At 47.0% G+C, this 15,276-nt stretch overlaps 1 protein-coding gene across 10 annotated transcripts in view; it reads left to right on the forward strand.

Annotated features, from left to right (window-relative positions):
- Positions 1–15,276, forward strand: part of FRMD4A (FERM domain containing 4A) — a 342,273-nt gene that overhangs the window by 169,434 nt on the left and 157,563 nt on the right. The window contains exon 1 of one of the 10 annotated variants that reach the window (XM_058191969.1): positions 9,717–9,735. The exons of 8 other annotated variants lie outside the window; for them this stretch is intronic. The gene's annotated coding sequence lies outside the window, so the exon portion shown is untranslated. Of the gene's footprint in view, positions 1–9,716; positions 9,736–11,827; positions 12,324–15,276 lie in introns of those variants that run through there. One more of the 10 variants, XM_058191965.1, reaches the window with a different exon arrangement.

Genomic DNA, 15,276 nt, shown 5'->3' on the forward strand with positions numbered 1-15,276 from the left:
CTGGTTCCCTGTGTGGAGCTAGAGATTATGATAGGTCTGTGAAGAGCTATGGCGGATAGGAGCCAGAATGATCCCTAAGCTTTCAATTGTCTCATATGCACAGCCTCAAAACCATGTTGATGTCTGGCTTATCATGATGGCTTACCAAACCAAGCTGCTCTCCCCAGAGATGGAGTCTTTCAAATGGAATCATGGATATTTTGTATGCTCTCTGAGCTTGGTTGGAAGGAGGAGGAGGAGGAGGAGGAGGAGGGGGAGGAAGAGGAGGAGGGAACTGAGGTCTATGGTACTCTCTGAGCTTGGCTTTACTCTTGCTGACATTTCATTACCCAACTAGATAATATCATCAGTGGGAGGAGGAGGAGGATTTTATTTATTTATTAATCAAATTTATATACCGCCCTATCTCCCGAAGGACACAGGGAGGTTCACAGGCAAATAAAAACATATAAATACAGATTAAAATAACAATTAAAAAACTTATTTTACAAGGCCGAATATTTAAAAACAGTATAAATAATAAAACCCATTTAAAACCAATAAATTTAAAATCTAATCCAGTCCTGCACAGATGAATAAGTGTATTTTAAGCTCGCGACGGAAGGTTCGGAGGTCCGGAAGTTGACGAAGTCCTGGGGGTAGTTCGTTCCAGAGGGTGGGAGCCCCCACAGAGAAGGCCCTTCCCCTGGGTGTCGCCAGACGACACTGCCTAGCTGACGGCACCCTGAGGAGTCCCTCTCTGTGAGAGCGCACGGGTCGGTGAGAGGTATTCGGTAGCAGTAGGCGGTCCCGTAAGTAACCCGGCCCTATGCCATGGAGCGCTTTAAAGGTGGTTACCAAGACCTTGAAGCGCACCCGGAAGGCCACAGGTAGCCAGTGCAGTCTGCGCAGGATAGGTGTCATACGGGAGCCACGAGGGTCTCCCTCTATCACCTGCGCAGCCGCATTCTGGACTAACTGCAGCCTCCGGATGCTCTTCAAGGGGAGCCCCATGTAGAGAGCATTGCAGTAATCCAGACGAGACGTCACGAGGGCGTGAGTGACCGTGCATTGGGCATCCCGGTCTAGAAAGGGGCGCAACTGGCGAACCAGGCGAACCTGGTAAAAAGCTCTCCTGGAGACGGCCGTCAAATGATCTTCAAAAGACAGCCGTTCATCCAGGAGGACACCCAAGTTGCGCACCCTCTCCATCGGGGCCAATGACTCGCCTCCAACAGTCAGCCGTGGACTCAGCTGACTGTACCGGGATGCCGGCATCCACAGCCACTCTGTCTTGGAGGGATTGAGCTTGAGCCTGTTTCTCCCCATCCAGACCCGTACGGTTTGATGATAGTGAGATACTTGGTGCTCTCTGAGCTTGGTTGTTTCCTTGCAGACATTTTGTTACCCAACTAGGTAACATTATCAATGGGAGGAGTGGGGGGTTGGTGCTCTCTGAGCTTGGTTCTACTCTTGCTGACGTTTCATTACCCAACTAGATAACATCATCCGTGCTAGTCTTACCTGGTAACATTATCAAACGTTACCTAGCTGGGTAATGAAACATCTGCAACCAAGAATACAACCAAGCTGAGAGAGCACCACAGACAGTTCATCCTTGAGCTACAAATATTCTCTTCCGTTGATATTGTGTCCAGTTTTTGTGCATGAAAACCGATGCCCATCAAGCGCAGGAGAAACCATCGTGCCCTTGAATTTGTAAGAGCAGCCTACAGTGGAACAGTTGTAATTTGCTTAATGAAACCTGCCCTTCGGAGCCATGGAAGAGAAACTGTCCTTCTCCAAACCCCTTTTAGTTTTTCCCCTTCCGTATATTTATTTTGATAACCAAATAGCTCCGGGCCAAAACAGCCTTGCTGTGGATGTCTGCAGAACCCTAACCGAGAGAATAATATTTTGAGTCCTGTCGCTCAAGGGAATCCTTGCCTCAACTAAGAAAGGCCTTCCGTGCTCCCCAGCACAAATCTATAATTAACTTTATTGCCACCCTGTACTTAAAGGCAACTCTATGCTAGCTCAACCCCTAATACTGGCTAACCGTGACCTTCAAAAACACAAGGCTTGTAAAATATACGTACAATGCATATCAGCAGGAGAGGACAATCGCCTGCGGTGATAAAGAACCTTTAATAGTCCCACAAATGCACTTTTTTTTTTTTTTTTACTAAACATGGTATTTATATGACGCCTAACATCCGTTACGCGAAGTGGAAGAGGGGAATCAAATAATTATTTTAGCTTATTGTTAAGCTTGGAAGTATGTGATTGATCTACAACTGTTCTGTCCCCCTTCGCCTCAGTCCGAGCAATGGCTTAATTAGCTGGCACTATCAGCTCTGGCAGCAAAATAGCGAGCGTATGCCACGTGTCTCTGTTATCTCCCTCGACGCCGATGAGTCACCCAGGAACAAACTTCAGCTCTTAGTTAATCAGTTGATTTGCCTGCTACTAAGAGGCACAGCAGCTCTTGCTGCCTTTATATCCTGTGGGGTGTGCCTCCATGACTCAACACTTCCTAGGCCTGCCCCACCCCTGCTTCTGTTGTTCCCGCTTCTCCTGCCTACAAAACCTAGGGTCCAGCCAGGCCTGATTGCCATCAGCTGGGTCTGGAAGCGTGGCCTGGGGGGGAAAGAGTCAGGGGAAGGAGGCCTCGTTATCTCGTCCACCTGGCCTGCTTCTGGCTCCTGGAGCTGAGCCAGGGAAGCCGGTGCTCCAGAGGTAAGTCCTGATGGCCCTTCCCCCTCACTTTCCGAGTCACTTTCTGGCAGGGGGCCCCGCTCGGGGGCGCAGACACAATAACAACAGTGATGGATAACCTTTTTGCCGTCGTGTGCCAAAAGTGTGGGGAGCGTGGGGGGGGAGTGTGCACGCCCACACTCATAATTCAATGTGCCCCCCCCATGCATGCGCACGTGACATACACACACCCGTGCTCCCCTCACTTTTGGCACAGGGTGGCATGACTGACCCGTAGGCCTGTTTTTGTACTCTCCAAGCTCCAGAGGCTTTCTTGGAACCTGGGGAGGGCAAAAACGGCCTTCCTCGTGGCCGTCCAGAGACCCTAAATGGCCTATTTCCGAAAAATGGGTCTTCTGGGCTTACCAGAAGTTGGAAGGGCCTCTGGGGGGATGGTGAAGACCATAAATCACTGTTTTTCAATTTCAAGCCCTTTTAAAATGCGTGGATTTTAATTCCCAGAATTCCCAGCCGGTCGAAGTTGACGTTCATAAGAGTTCATAAGAGTTCATAAGAAGTTGATGTGCATAAGAGCACAAAAGTGCCTACTGTTCCTGTCCTATTGTTCTCTTCGTTCTAAAAGTATAAGTATTGAGAAGTTTTTAAAGGAAGAAGAGTGGACAATTGGTCAAAAGAAAAAAGATGGCATCCCTAACTATGCCACACACATATAAAAATCATGTGGCCTCTGGTGGCTCAGACTGGTAAAACAGTCTGTCATTAACAGAGCTGCTTGCAATTACTGCAGGTTCAAGTCCCACCAGGCTCAAGGTTGACTCAGCCTTCCATCCTTTATAAGGGAGGTAAAATGAGGACCCAGATTGTTGGGGGCAATAAAAGTTGACTTTGTATGTAATATACAAATGGATGAAGACTATTGCTTAACACAATGTAAGCCGCCCTGAGTCTTCGGAGAAGGGTGGGATATAAATGCAAATAAAAATAAAAATAAAAAATGTGATTGGCTTTGATTGTGACCTCATCTTGATTTAGTTTACTTCCCTCTGCCAAAAATTGCCAAAAAAAAAAAACCCTCAAAAGGACAGGAATCGCAAAGAATTTTCCAATGAATATTATTCCACTGTGAGGATTAAATTCCCTTTTGTCCTTTAATATGGTAAATAGACTCTCACACGTCTAGACACCTTAATCTAGGTAATTTTTGGTTCGCTCTTTTGAGCATATCGCGTTCTCCTTTCCTTTCTGTCTTTTAATTGAGATCGTCTGGCATTGTTTTTCCGTCTGAAAATCCAACACAAATTGTTCGTTCAATCAGGACGGTTACCTGAAAATTTTCACTTGTGGGGTTGCCCATCGCGGTCCCAGTGCTGGCGCCTCGGACCACGTCAACGATGGTTTCAGTCCGTGCCAGTTTCCTTTCTCTCTTTGCTTTCCAAGGATTTCGTTTTTCTAGACTTCAACCATTTCTCTCGGCCTATAATTCTGCATTTCTGCATTTGCAGAAGACTGTCTGGCGTTGTAAGCTAAAACTGTAGAAGAAAACTCCTTCCTTGTTTCTGAAGGTCTTTGCTTGACTCCATACAGCAGGGAGGTCAAACTCAAGGCCCGCAGGCCAAATCCTGCCCGTTGGGTGCTTAGATCTGCCCCGCGAGGCCACCTTGGGAACAATGAGGAACTGGTCCGCTGTGCCTCTGCCAGCGAAAATGGGCTCCCGAGCTCCCTTGAAGACATTTCCCTTCTCATCCAAGAAGCTTCTTCAGTTCTGACTGAATGGTGGAGGATGGAAGGATTTATATTCCTTGCAATCCTCTGGTTGTTAGTACTCTCTCTGAGTGTCATTGAGGCCACTTGGAGGTTTATCTGTGCCCTCGGGGTCACCTGAGTAATGCAAATAAATGGGGGTGGAGCCTTCTTGGAACTGTTGAAAGGACTGTGTTGTAGACTGAGTAGTGTTGTATTCCTCCCCTCTATTGAGAGAGGGCTGTTCAATTTGGACCTAGATGGCCGCTTTGACCCCTCTTTCAAACCACTGGTCCCCTCTGTCCAGAATGTGGACTTTGCTGTCTTCAACAGAGTGGCCTTGGTCTTTCAAATGCAGATGGACTGCTGAGTCTTGTCCTGATGGGCTTGTTCTCCTATGTTGTGCCATGCCTTTGTGGAAGTGGCTGTTTTGTTTCTCCAACGTACAGATCTGTGCATGTCTCACTGCGCTGCGCTGCATATATCACATTGGGTGACCGAGAATCTCCATAGAGAAATCTGGAAGTACTTTATGCAGAAAATGTGTCCTACCCACCCAATTACGGTCTTTTCTCTCTCTCTCTCTCAATTTTCACTACAAAATGTGTGTTGCTGAGTTTAATGGATGGTCCTGTGTGCCAAATACCCATCTGCATGGCTCTGTGTTTGTTTTACTCAGACCTCCCACTAAAATCAGTGGGGTTTACAGAGTAAGTGCCCACAGGAATTCTTCAACCTTTATTTCTTGAAGGATTGTTGAAGGGGAAGGAATAATTCTAGCCAGGGGGCTGTGTTTAATTAAACATCAGATCTTACCGATCTGATGCCTCCCTATACTTTTAGCAATGATTAAATTGCCATGGGCTCACAGGTTCTGGGGATCAAGCGATTTCATTAAAAGCATGTGGTTTGGACGAGCCAATCAGAGCATTTTTAAGAATGTAAAATCCAGAGCTTGCCAAAAGATAAGACTCATAAAAGGTTTCCAAATTGAAGATAACATCCATAAAAATCATAAAAAATGCAAAAAAAAAAAGTTGCATTCAAGACAAGTTCAGTTCCTAAAGACCTGCCTGGATAGATCTCTACAGTCAGAATACCAGAGTTGGAAGGGACTTTGGAGGTCTTCTAGTCCATCCCCTTAACCAGGCAGGAAACCCTATAACATTCCAGACAAATGGCTGACCAATCTCTTCTTCAAAACCTCCAGTGATGGAGCACCCACGACTTCTGGAGGCAAGTAGTTCCAAGGATTAATTGTCCAAATTGTCAGGAAATTTCTCCTTAGTTCTAAGTTGCTTCTCTCCTTGATTAGTTTCCGTCTGTTGCTTCTTGCCCTGACGCAGAAATCGGTTGTCAATCTCTTTTTCTAGTCATTTTATTTTCTTTCATCTCCACATCATCTGCACATCTCCACATTACTTGCACCCCTATAACTGTCTGGTTCGGTTCTGCAACCCAACAAGACAGACACAGACTTCAGAGGATAATTAGAAGTGCAGAAAAAACAATGGCTACCAACCTGCCTTCCATTGAGGACCTGTATACTGCACGAATCAAGAAGAGAGCCGTGAAAATATCTACAGACCCCTCCCACATCCTGGACATAAACTGTTTCAACTCCTACCCTCAAAACGACGCTATAGAGCACTGCACACCAGAACAACTAGACACAAGAACAGTTTTTTCCCGAAGGCCATCACTCTGCTAAACAAATAATTCCATCAACACTGTCAGACTATTGACTGAATCTGCACTACTATTAATCTTCTCATAGTTCCCATCACCCATCTCTTTCCACTTATGACTGTATGACTGTAACTTTGTTGCTGGCAATCCTTATGATTTATATTGATATATTGACCATCATTTGAGTTGTAAATGTTGTACCTTGATGAACGTATCTTTTCTTTTATGTAAACTGACAGCATATGCACCAAGATAAATTCCTTGTGTGTCCAATCACACTTGGCCAATAAAAAATTCTATTCTATTCTATTCTATTCTAGTCTAGTCTATTCTAGTCTATTCTAGTCTATTCTAGTCTATTCTATCTGGAATCACATGGGGAAATTGGGTCTGGTGATGTAGGTGCCTCGGTGCCTCTGGTGATGTAGGTCCCTCCCAGCTGCGGTTATAAGTCAAGGATTATCTATGTTGAACTGAGTTTTCTCTGGAGGTCTTGGAGCCTGTGTGAAGATTGAGCTGAAGTACCCAAAACGTGGTCTGGTGCAGGCCAAATGTCTCTCTGGTTCCCACCATTCTCTTTAGACCAGTGGTTCTCAACCTTTATAGTGCTGCGACCCCTTTAATACAATTCCCCACGATGTGGCGACCCCAACCATAAAATTATTTTCGTTTTGAATTTATCGCGCCTGAAGCCATATTGGCTAGCGATCTGAACTGCTTGCGATTGCCTTGAGGATGGAGGCATTAAAGCGGAGACTCCTCCCCTATTAAGTTTATGGCGCCTGAAGCCAGATTAGGCTAGCGATTGGGAGTGATTGCAGCTGGCTTGAGAGGGAGACATCAGAGCAAAGATTTCTCTCTTTTTTAATTCATCGCGCCTGAAGCCGAATTCGGCTAGTGATTTGAAGAGCCTGCAGCTGGCTTGTGGAGTCAACCATTGGAGCGCGATTCTTCGACTCGCAAGTATACTTCCAATATTTTTGATGGTCTTAGGCGACCCCTGGCAAATCGTCATTCGACCCCCCAACGGGGTCGCGACCCACAGGTTGAGAACCGCTGCTTTAGACAATTACAGGTAGCCCCCCAACGTACAACAGTTCCTTTAGTGACCATTCAAAGTTACAACAGCACTGAAAAAAGTGACTTTAGAACCATTTTTCACACTTACGTCTGTGGTCATGTGATCAAAATTCAGCCGCTTGGCAACCGACTCGTATTTATGATGGTTGCGGTGTCCCTGGGTCACGCGACCCCTTTTTGCGACCTTCTGAGAAGCAAAATCAACAAGGGGGAGATCGATTCACTTAACAAACGTAACAACTTGCAGCGATTAAGAAATGAGTCGGCGAGAAAGGTCGTAAAATGGAGCAAAACTCAACAAATGTCTCGCTTAACAACACAAATTTTGGGCTCCGTTGTGGTTGTAAGTCAAGGACTACCTGTATGTTAGGAATATGTGGGAGAAAAGAGAAAGATTTGGTTCAGTGGTGAAATCCAAATTTTTTTTACTACTGGTTCTGTGGACGTGGCTTGGTGGGCGTGGCAGGGGAAGGATACTGCAAAATATCCATTCCCACCCCACTCTGGGGCCAGACAGAGGTGGTATTTGCTGGTTCTCCAAACTGCTCAAAATTTCCGCTACCGGTTCTCCAGAACCTGTGAGAACCTGCTGGATTTCACCCCAATTTGGCTCTTTCTGAAGCTGCAAATATGGCTTTGTGGGAGCCGCTGGGAACTTCTTGAGAACATTCCTCCAACTGGGGATTAGATCTTGCTTGAACCTCACTGTGCAATACCGGTTATTATTTTATAGGCCTTATTCCCCCCCACCCCCACCCTGTTATTTGCAAGTTACTCTGGTTGGATCTTGTTACATGAATGGTGCCTTATATGACAAATCCCCATTTTGCATTTCGGAGCGAGTTGCCTGTGGTTTTGGGGGTTACTGCTTTGGGCTTGCTATTTTTTTTTAATTTAAAAAAAAATCTCCTAAGGATAATTTATCACAATTTAGGACCGAGTGGAAGAGAGAGAATGCGACTGCTACCCACAGCAGGGCAGGCTAAGCGTTCATTTTAATCTATCACCCTGTCTTTAAAAGCAAGCCATAGCAGACATTTTACACCAGAGTGAAAGGATGATGCATTCACTCCTTATTTACTCCGAGACCCGAGCAATCAAATACTCGGGAGAGCATTTCAAATGGATTGGTATGCTTTGTTCTGTCAAGACTAACAACCTTGGAAAGTTCAAAGGCTGTCCTCCAAAACTAAATCAAGGTTTTCTCACTGTCTGTGGAAGTTCTCAGCCATCCTGCTTTCCACGGAAAAAAGGTGCTTTTTTCCAAGAGGCAACCAGGCTTTCTTGTTTTTTGCCTTGAAGACGTTTCGCTTCTCATCCAAGGAGCTTCTTCAGCTCTTCAGAATTCTTCAGAGCTGAAGAAGCTCCTTGGATGAGAAGCGAAACGTCTTCAAGGCAAAACAAGGAAGTCCTGTTGTCTCTTGAAAAAAAAGCAGTTTTTGGAAGCTTTCCCCATCGATTCACACCAAGAGGTGTTTTGCAAGCCTCTTTTTAAAGATTCAGCATTGTTTTGAGTCATTGACTTCTATCCCTCCCAACCTTGAGCCGGTCAGGATCGAACTGCTGACAGTCGGCAGAATTAGCCTGCTATGCTGCGTTCTAATCACTGCGCCACCAGGGCTTATTATTAGTATATAATTATGAAATGTAACCTTTCATGTGGAAGATTAGCCTAGAATTTCCTTTGTTTTACTCTAATATGTAAGGGAGGGGAGCTGCTTCTCCAACATAGAAAGAATTAAGAAATGCTAACCTTTCTTTCTTTCTTTCTTTCTTTCTTTCTTTCTTTCTTTTTTCCTCCTCCTCCTTTTCTTTTTCTTCCTCTCCTCCTCCTCCTCCTCCTCTTCTTCTTCTTCTCCTCCTTCTTCTCCTCCTCCTCCTTCTTCTTCTCCTCTTCTTCTTCTTCTCCTTCTTTCCTCCTCCTCCTTCTCTTTTCTTCTTCTCCTCCTCCTCTCTTCTTCTTCCTCCTCCTTCTCTTTCTTTCTTCCTCTCCTCCTCCTTCTTCTCCTCCTCTCTTCTTCTTCTCCTTCTTTCCTCCTCCTCCTTCTCTTTTCTTCTTCTCCCTCCTCCTCCTCCTCTTCTTCTTCCTCCTCCTCTTTTCTTCTTCTTCTCCCTCCTTCTCCTCTTCCTCCTCCTCCTCTTCTTCTTTTCTTCTTCCTTTCCCTCCTCCTCCTCTTTTTCCTCTTCTTCCTCTTCCTTTTTTTCTCCCTCCTCTTCCTCCTTTTCTTCTTCTTCCTCCTCCTCCTCTTCTTCTTTTCTTCTTCTTCTCCTTCTTCCTGTTCTCCTCCTCCTCCTCTTCTTCTTCATCTCTTCTTCTTCTCCTTCCTCCTCTTCCTCCTCCTCCTCCACGTGGATTTTCCAATCCACAACTGAAGTTTTAGCAGGATCCTATTTCAGGCTGCCTGAATGGAATCCTCTCCCAGCGAGTCCAACTCGGCCTAATTTGGTTTCAGAACTGCCCATTCTGATGTATGTCCACTCACTGCACATTTTCTAGTGGCTTCTTGCCAGATTAGCTGGGATTTTCTGGTATGTTTTTTCTTCTCCATTTTGTTTTGTCTTGCTTAAAGGGGGTGGGGGGTGGGAGGCTTGTCTTGGGTGATTTGTCTGCTCCCTCCTCCTTTTCCATTAAGGCTTCTTCCAGGCTCCGTTTCTCTCTTTCCTGCTGCCAACAGAGTTCAAGTCATAACTTTTCCACTCAACGTCTGCCATGCCAGAACGGAAATAGGAAGATTAACAAATCAAGCCCACCTTTCCCCCCCTTTTTCTTCTTTCTCTGCCCCCATCAACACAATCTCACAATCTTGTTATCTTTTGGAGTTGTTGAAGAGGGGGTCCAGAAATATTTTACAAGAAGCGTTCTCCGCTCCTCTGAAAACAGCAAAATACCTTATGCCACCAGACTTGAAATCCTGGGATTAGAAAATTTAGAACTCCGCCGACTCCGACAAGACCTGTGTTTAACTCATAGAATCATCTATTGCAATGTCCTTCCTGTTAAAGACTACTTCAGCTTCAATCGCAATAATACAAGAGCAAACAATAGATTTAAACTTAATGTTAACCGCTTCAATCTTGATTGCAGAAAATATGACTTCTGCAACAGAGTTGTTAATGCTTGGAACACACTACCTGACTCTGTGGTCTCTTCTCAAAATCCCAAAAACTTCAACCAAAAACTGTCTACTATTGACCTCACCCCATTCCTAAGAGGTCCATAAGGGGCGTGCATAAGAGCACAAAAGTGCCTACCGTTCCTGTCCTATTGTTCCCTTTCATTATATCAAATTATCCAAAGGGCCTGAGGGTAGGACAAGAAACAACGGGTGGAAACTAATCAAGGAGAGAAGCAAAAATTAAGGAGAAACTTCCTGACAGTGAGGACAATTAATCAGTGGAACAGAAGCTGCCTCCAGAAGTTGTGAATACTCTAACATTGGAGGTTTTTAAGAAGAGATTGGACAACCATTTGTCTGAAATGGGATAGGGTGTCCTGCTTGAGCAGGGGGTTTCTCTAGAAGATCTCCAAGGTCTCCAATTCTGTTATTCTTTAATCCCAGATCAATCAATTAGTGGAACTGCTTTCATTTTAGGTTTTCAAGAAGAGATTGGAGAACCATTTGATTAAAATAGTATACAGTTTCCTGCTTGAGCAAAGGGTTGGACTGGAAGACCTCCAAGGTCATTCCTCTTACTCTCAAGCTTTTCCTTCTGGACTTTGCTTTAGGAAACTGGTCCAGCCTTTTCTAAGCTTACGAACCCAGGAGGTTTGCCCTAACCCTCTCCCATCCTTCCTGGCCAGCACAGGAAATGGCTGCATAGGGTTAGGGTCTTCTCTGGCCCCATAATTCCGGTGCGAGAAATCAGGAGCCAGGATTGAGTTCAAAAATGTTACATGTTTATTTCATGCTACTTCTATACAAGAATCTTATCTACTAACAGTCAAGGCAAATTGGTTTGCCTTGACCAATTTGCCAGACCATCCATTTCCCTCCCCCAGATGTAGCAAGAATCCTCCTCCAGATGTTTGATGTCCTCCCACGCAGAGGGTCACTCAGCTTCCTTAGCATCAGCCCTGGCTGTTGTTTCCCCCCTTCTATCTCCACCTCCTTTCCCTCTCTCCCCTTATTGTCTCTCTCCCTATCTTTCTCTATGTCTCCCTCCCCCTCTCTCTTTCTCCCTCTCTCTCTCTGTTTCCCTGTTTCTTTCTCTCTCTCTCTCTCTCTCCCTCCCTCTCTATCTTTCCCTCCCTCCCTCTCTCTCCCCCTCTCTTTCTCCTTCTCTCCCTCCCTCCCCTCTCTCCTTCTCTCTCTCCCTATCTCTCCCTACCCACTCTCACTCACTCCCTCTCTCCCGATCTCTCTCTCTCCCTCCCTCCCTCCCTCTTTCTCTCTCTCTCTCAATCACTTTCTCTCTCCCCCCCCACTTCCTCCTTCGCCTTCCCGTCTCTCGCACGCTCTTATAACCGACACCCGACCCCCTCGACCTCCCCCGCCTCAACCCGGGTGTTTTGTCTGCATTTGAGCTTTTCCAAATAAACGTCTCGGCCGGGTGGGTGGGTGGGAGGGCGGGGAGGCGAGCGTGGAAAGAAGGGGGACCCTCCGCAGAAGAGCCGGTGGGTGGCGCGGCTGCTCCTGCGCTCGGAAAGCGCGCTCGGAGCCCGGAGGCGCACCGCGGCTCCCCACTGCATTGCAACCCGCGTGCGTGCGCCAGTGTGTATGTGCCTCCGTCTCTGTGTGTGTGTGTGTGTGTGTGTGCCTGGCTCTCTGCCTGTCGGAGGGAGCTTCCGGGCGTCCTGGGCGCGCCAGCTGTGCCAAGATGCCTCTCGCCTTCAGCCACCTCTGGAGCCAGCCCGGGAGGGACCGTTAGGAGGAGGCAGGAGAGATGCGCCCGCCGCCCGCCGGCCAGACTTTCGGGGAAGGCAGGAGGCAAGCAGGAGGCGAGGGAAGGCTTTGCGTCTGAATGCCGGCCGGTCCCCCGAGGATGCTCCCCGGCTCTGCGGCTCCCTTCGAGGCCCCGAGGCCCGTGATGGAGCTGGCATGAAGGCGACGCCGTTTGGCCAAGGGGAGGCTCTGAAGCGCTGAGGCTGCCCGCCGCTGGAGGTGGAGGTGGGGAAGGTAAGGGCCGCCTTTGTTTGCAGAAATGGGGAAGGCGGGGGGGGGGGAGAGAGAAGCCGCCGAGAGATGCGCGGCGTGGAAAGCAATCCGGCCCGGAGAAAGACGGGAGAGGCTTGGATGGAGCTGCTTGGATGGAGAGATCGCAGGGAAAGAGAAAGGAAAGCGGGGCTCACACACTCACACACACGCTTTTCTTCGGAAACGCTGCCTTGCAAAGGGTTGGAGGGGGAGCTGGCGGGAGGGGCTGGGTGTGTGTGTGTGTGTGCAAGGAGGCTCGTGCTCAGAGGAGGAGGAGGGGGAGAAGAAAGGATGCGCGGGGGCTGCTTGCATTGAGAAAGGGCTGCCCGCCTCCCTTGCAAAGGCTCCGCTAAAGAGGAACCGGCGCCTCCGCCGCTCTTAATGGCTGCTGTCTGGGCGTCGGGGAAGGGACCGCACCGCGGACCTTTTCGCCCTTTCTCCCTGGACCGAGCCTCCCCCCCACCCCCCGCAGAAAAGTTGTCCCGCGTTGGATAGCCCCTTTCCCCCTCCCGTAGATATATATATAGAGAGAGAGATGTGAATTGACAGGAACGAAATGGGAGTCTGGCTTGCCTGCTTCTCTGTAGTAATTGTGCCTTTGCAAATTGCACCCCTGCTGAATGTGCCGCGAAGCATCTTTGCCTGATGGGTAGCAAAAGCGGGGGGGGGGAGGGAAATAGAGGGGCGCCCTCTGCAAAAAATTTTCCGGGGAGACAATCGCTTCTATTAATAGCACGGGCGGCGTTTGAATGGGAAGAGCCGCCGCCGCCGCCGCCGCCGCCGCCACCCTGCACGCCCTGGGTCTACTGGGGAAAAATAGGGGAGGGGGATTGTATAAATGAATAGGTCTAATATGGGAGGGAGGGAGGGAGGGGAGGAGAGGAGGGGGAGGAAGGGAAGGAAGATAGATATATAGATGATAGATTAAATAGATTAGATAGATGGATGGATGGATGGATGGATGGATGGATGGATGGATGGATGGATGGATGGATGGATGATACCCTGTTTCCCCCAAAATAAGACATCCCCTGATAATAAGCCCAATTGGGCTTTTGAGCACGTGGCAATAAGGCCAAATGCTTGTTTCAGGGTTCAAAAAAATGTAAGACAGAGTCTTATTTTCAGGGAAACACAGTAGATAGATAGAAATAGAGAGATATATATATAGAGAGAAATACATAGGTAGGTAGGTAGGTAGGTAGGTAGGTAGATGATAGAAAGAGAGAGAGAGAGAGAGAGAGAGAGAAAGGAAGGAAGGAAGGAAGGAAGGAAGGAAGGAAGGAAGGAAGGAAGGAAGGAAGGAAGTTAGGAAGAGAGAGAGAGAAAGGAAGGAAGGAAGGAAGGAAGGAAGGAAGGAAGGAAGGAAGGAAGGAAGGAAGGAAGGAAGGAAGGAAGGAAGGAAGAAAATGGATGGATGGATGGATGGATGGATGGATAGAGATATTAGTTGCTTAGTTTATTGCTGGACTTTCCAAAGTGACAATGAACGGCCAGCTCTCCCTTTGGCAGCTTCATAAGGATCCCTGAATCATCACCGGCTGTCTTATGTTTAATTTATATCCACATTGGAGTCGCTTCCTGCCCTCCAAGTATCCAGGGGAAGTGGATTCTTTCAGTTTGTGCCGATTTTTTTTCTCCGTCTGTTCCTTTTCTAACCCCACCGTCTTTTAAACACCAAAGGGAGCCTGGCTACGTTACTCTGTCTGAACGGGTGATTTTTCTCTGTGCTATGGAGAAGCAACGGGCTGGCTGCGTATCCTCTGAATTGCTGACTTGACACTCATTTAATCCATGGCTGCTGATCGTGCCAATAATGCTACTACTAGGGAAACGTATTTGTAGCTTTTCTTTTCTTTTTTTTTTAATTTTTCTGGCCAAAGTTCCCCACTCCAGAAAACAGATTACAAATTATTTATGTATCGCCTGCAATACAATACAGATAGTTCTTGACTTATGACCGTTCATTTAGTGGCGGTTCCAAGTTAGAACGACACTGGAAAAAATGACTGACGATCGTTTTTCACACTTACGACCATTGCAGCATCCCCCACATGGTCACATGATTTATATTCGGATGCTTGACAGCTCACTCACATTTATGACGGACGCAGTGTCCGGGGTCATGTGATCCCCGTTTTGCGACCTGATGAGCAAAGTCAATGGGGAGAGTCCAGATTCACTTAACGACTGTGTGCCTCACTTAACAATGGCAGTGATTCAGTTAATAAAATGGGGCAAAGCTCACTTAGCAAATTTCTCACTTAGCAACATAAATTCGAGGACTACCTGTAAATTCAACTAAAAAAAAAAAAGCATTGAGTGCACCATTATATTGCTGAAAACTGACACACTCGGTGTACACATATAGTTGCATGTGAAGTTTTGAGAAAAAGTGGTCACCCTTTATGGTAACAGAAGCAAACTTTCAAAATAAAAATTATGGAGGGTCAACTGCTACGAGAAGTCTCACCTTCAGTTTGGAAATGCAACCTTTTCCAAGCTAGATATGTGGCCTCTGTTTAGATAATTTCATGATCCAAGGTTACGCAAAACATTGGCAACTAAAATAATTCTCCTACGACTCATTGAAATGATTTGTGGGAAGGATTATTTGTTGGTTTGCTCAATTTTTTTGGAAAATGCCTTCCAATGATGGATGGAGTTTTGGTAGAACTTGACTAGCACTGATGATGTTCCCTAGTTGGGTCATGAAACGTCTGCAAGAAAACTGCCAAGCTCAGAGAGCACCAAGGAGCCCACAGTTCTCCTCCTCCTCCTCCTCCTCCTCCTCCTCCTCCTCCTCCTCCTCCTCCTCCCCCCTTCTAGCACTGATGATGTTACCTAGTTGGGTCATGAAACGTCTGCAAGAAAACTGCCAAGCTCAGAGAGCACCAAGGACCCCACAGTTCTCCTCCTCCTCCTCCTCCTCCCT

This window comes from Ahaetulla prasina, chromosome 7 (assembly GCF_028640845.1).
Source record: "Ahaetulla prasina isolate Xishuangbanna chromosome 7, ASM2864084v1, whole genome shotgun sequence".
Taxonomy (NCBI): domain Eukaryota; kingdom Metazoa; phylum Chordata; class Lepidosauria; order Squamata; family Colubridae; genus Ahaetulla; species Ahaetulla prasina.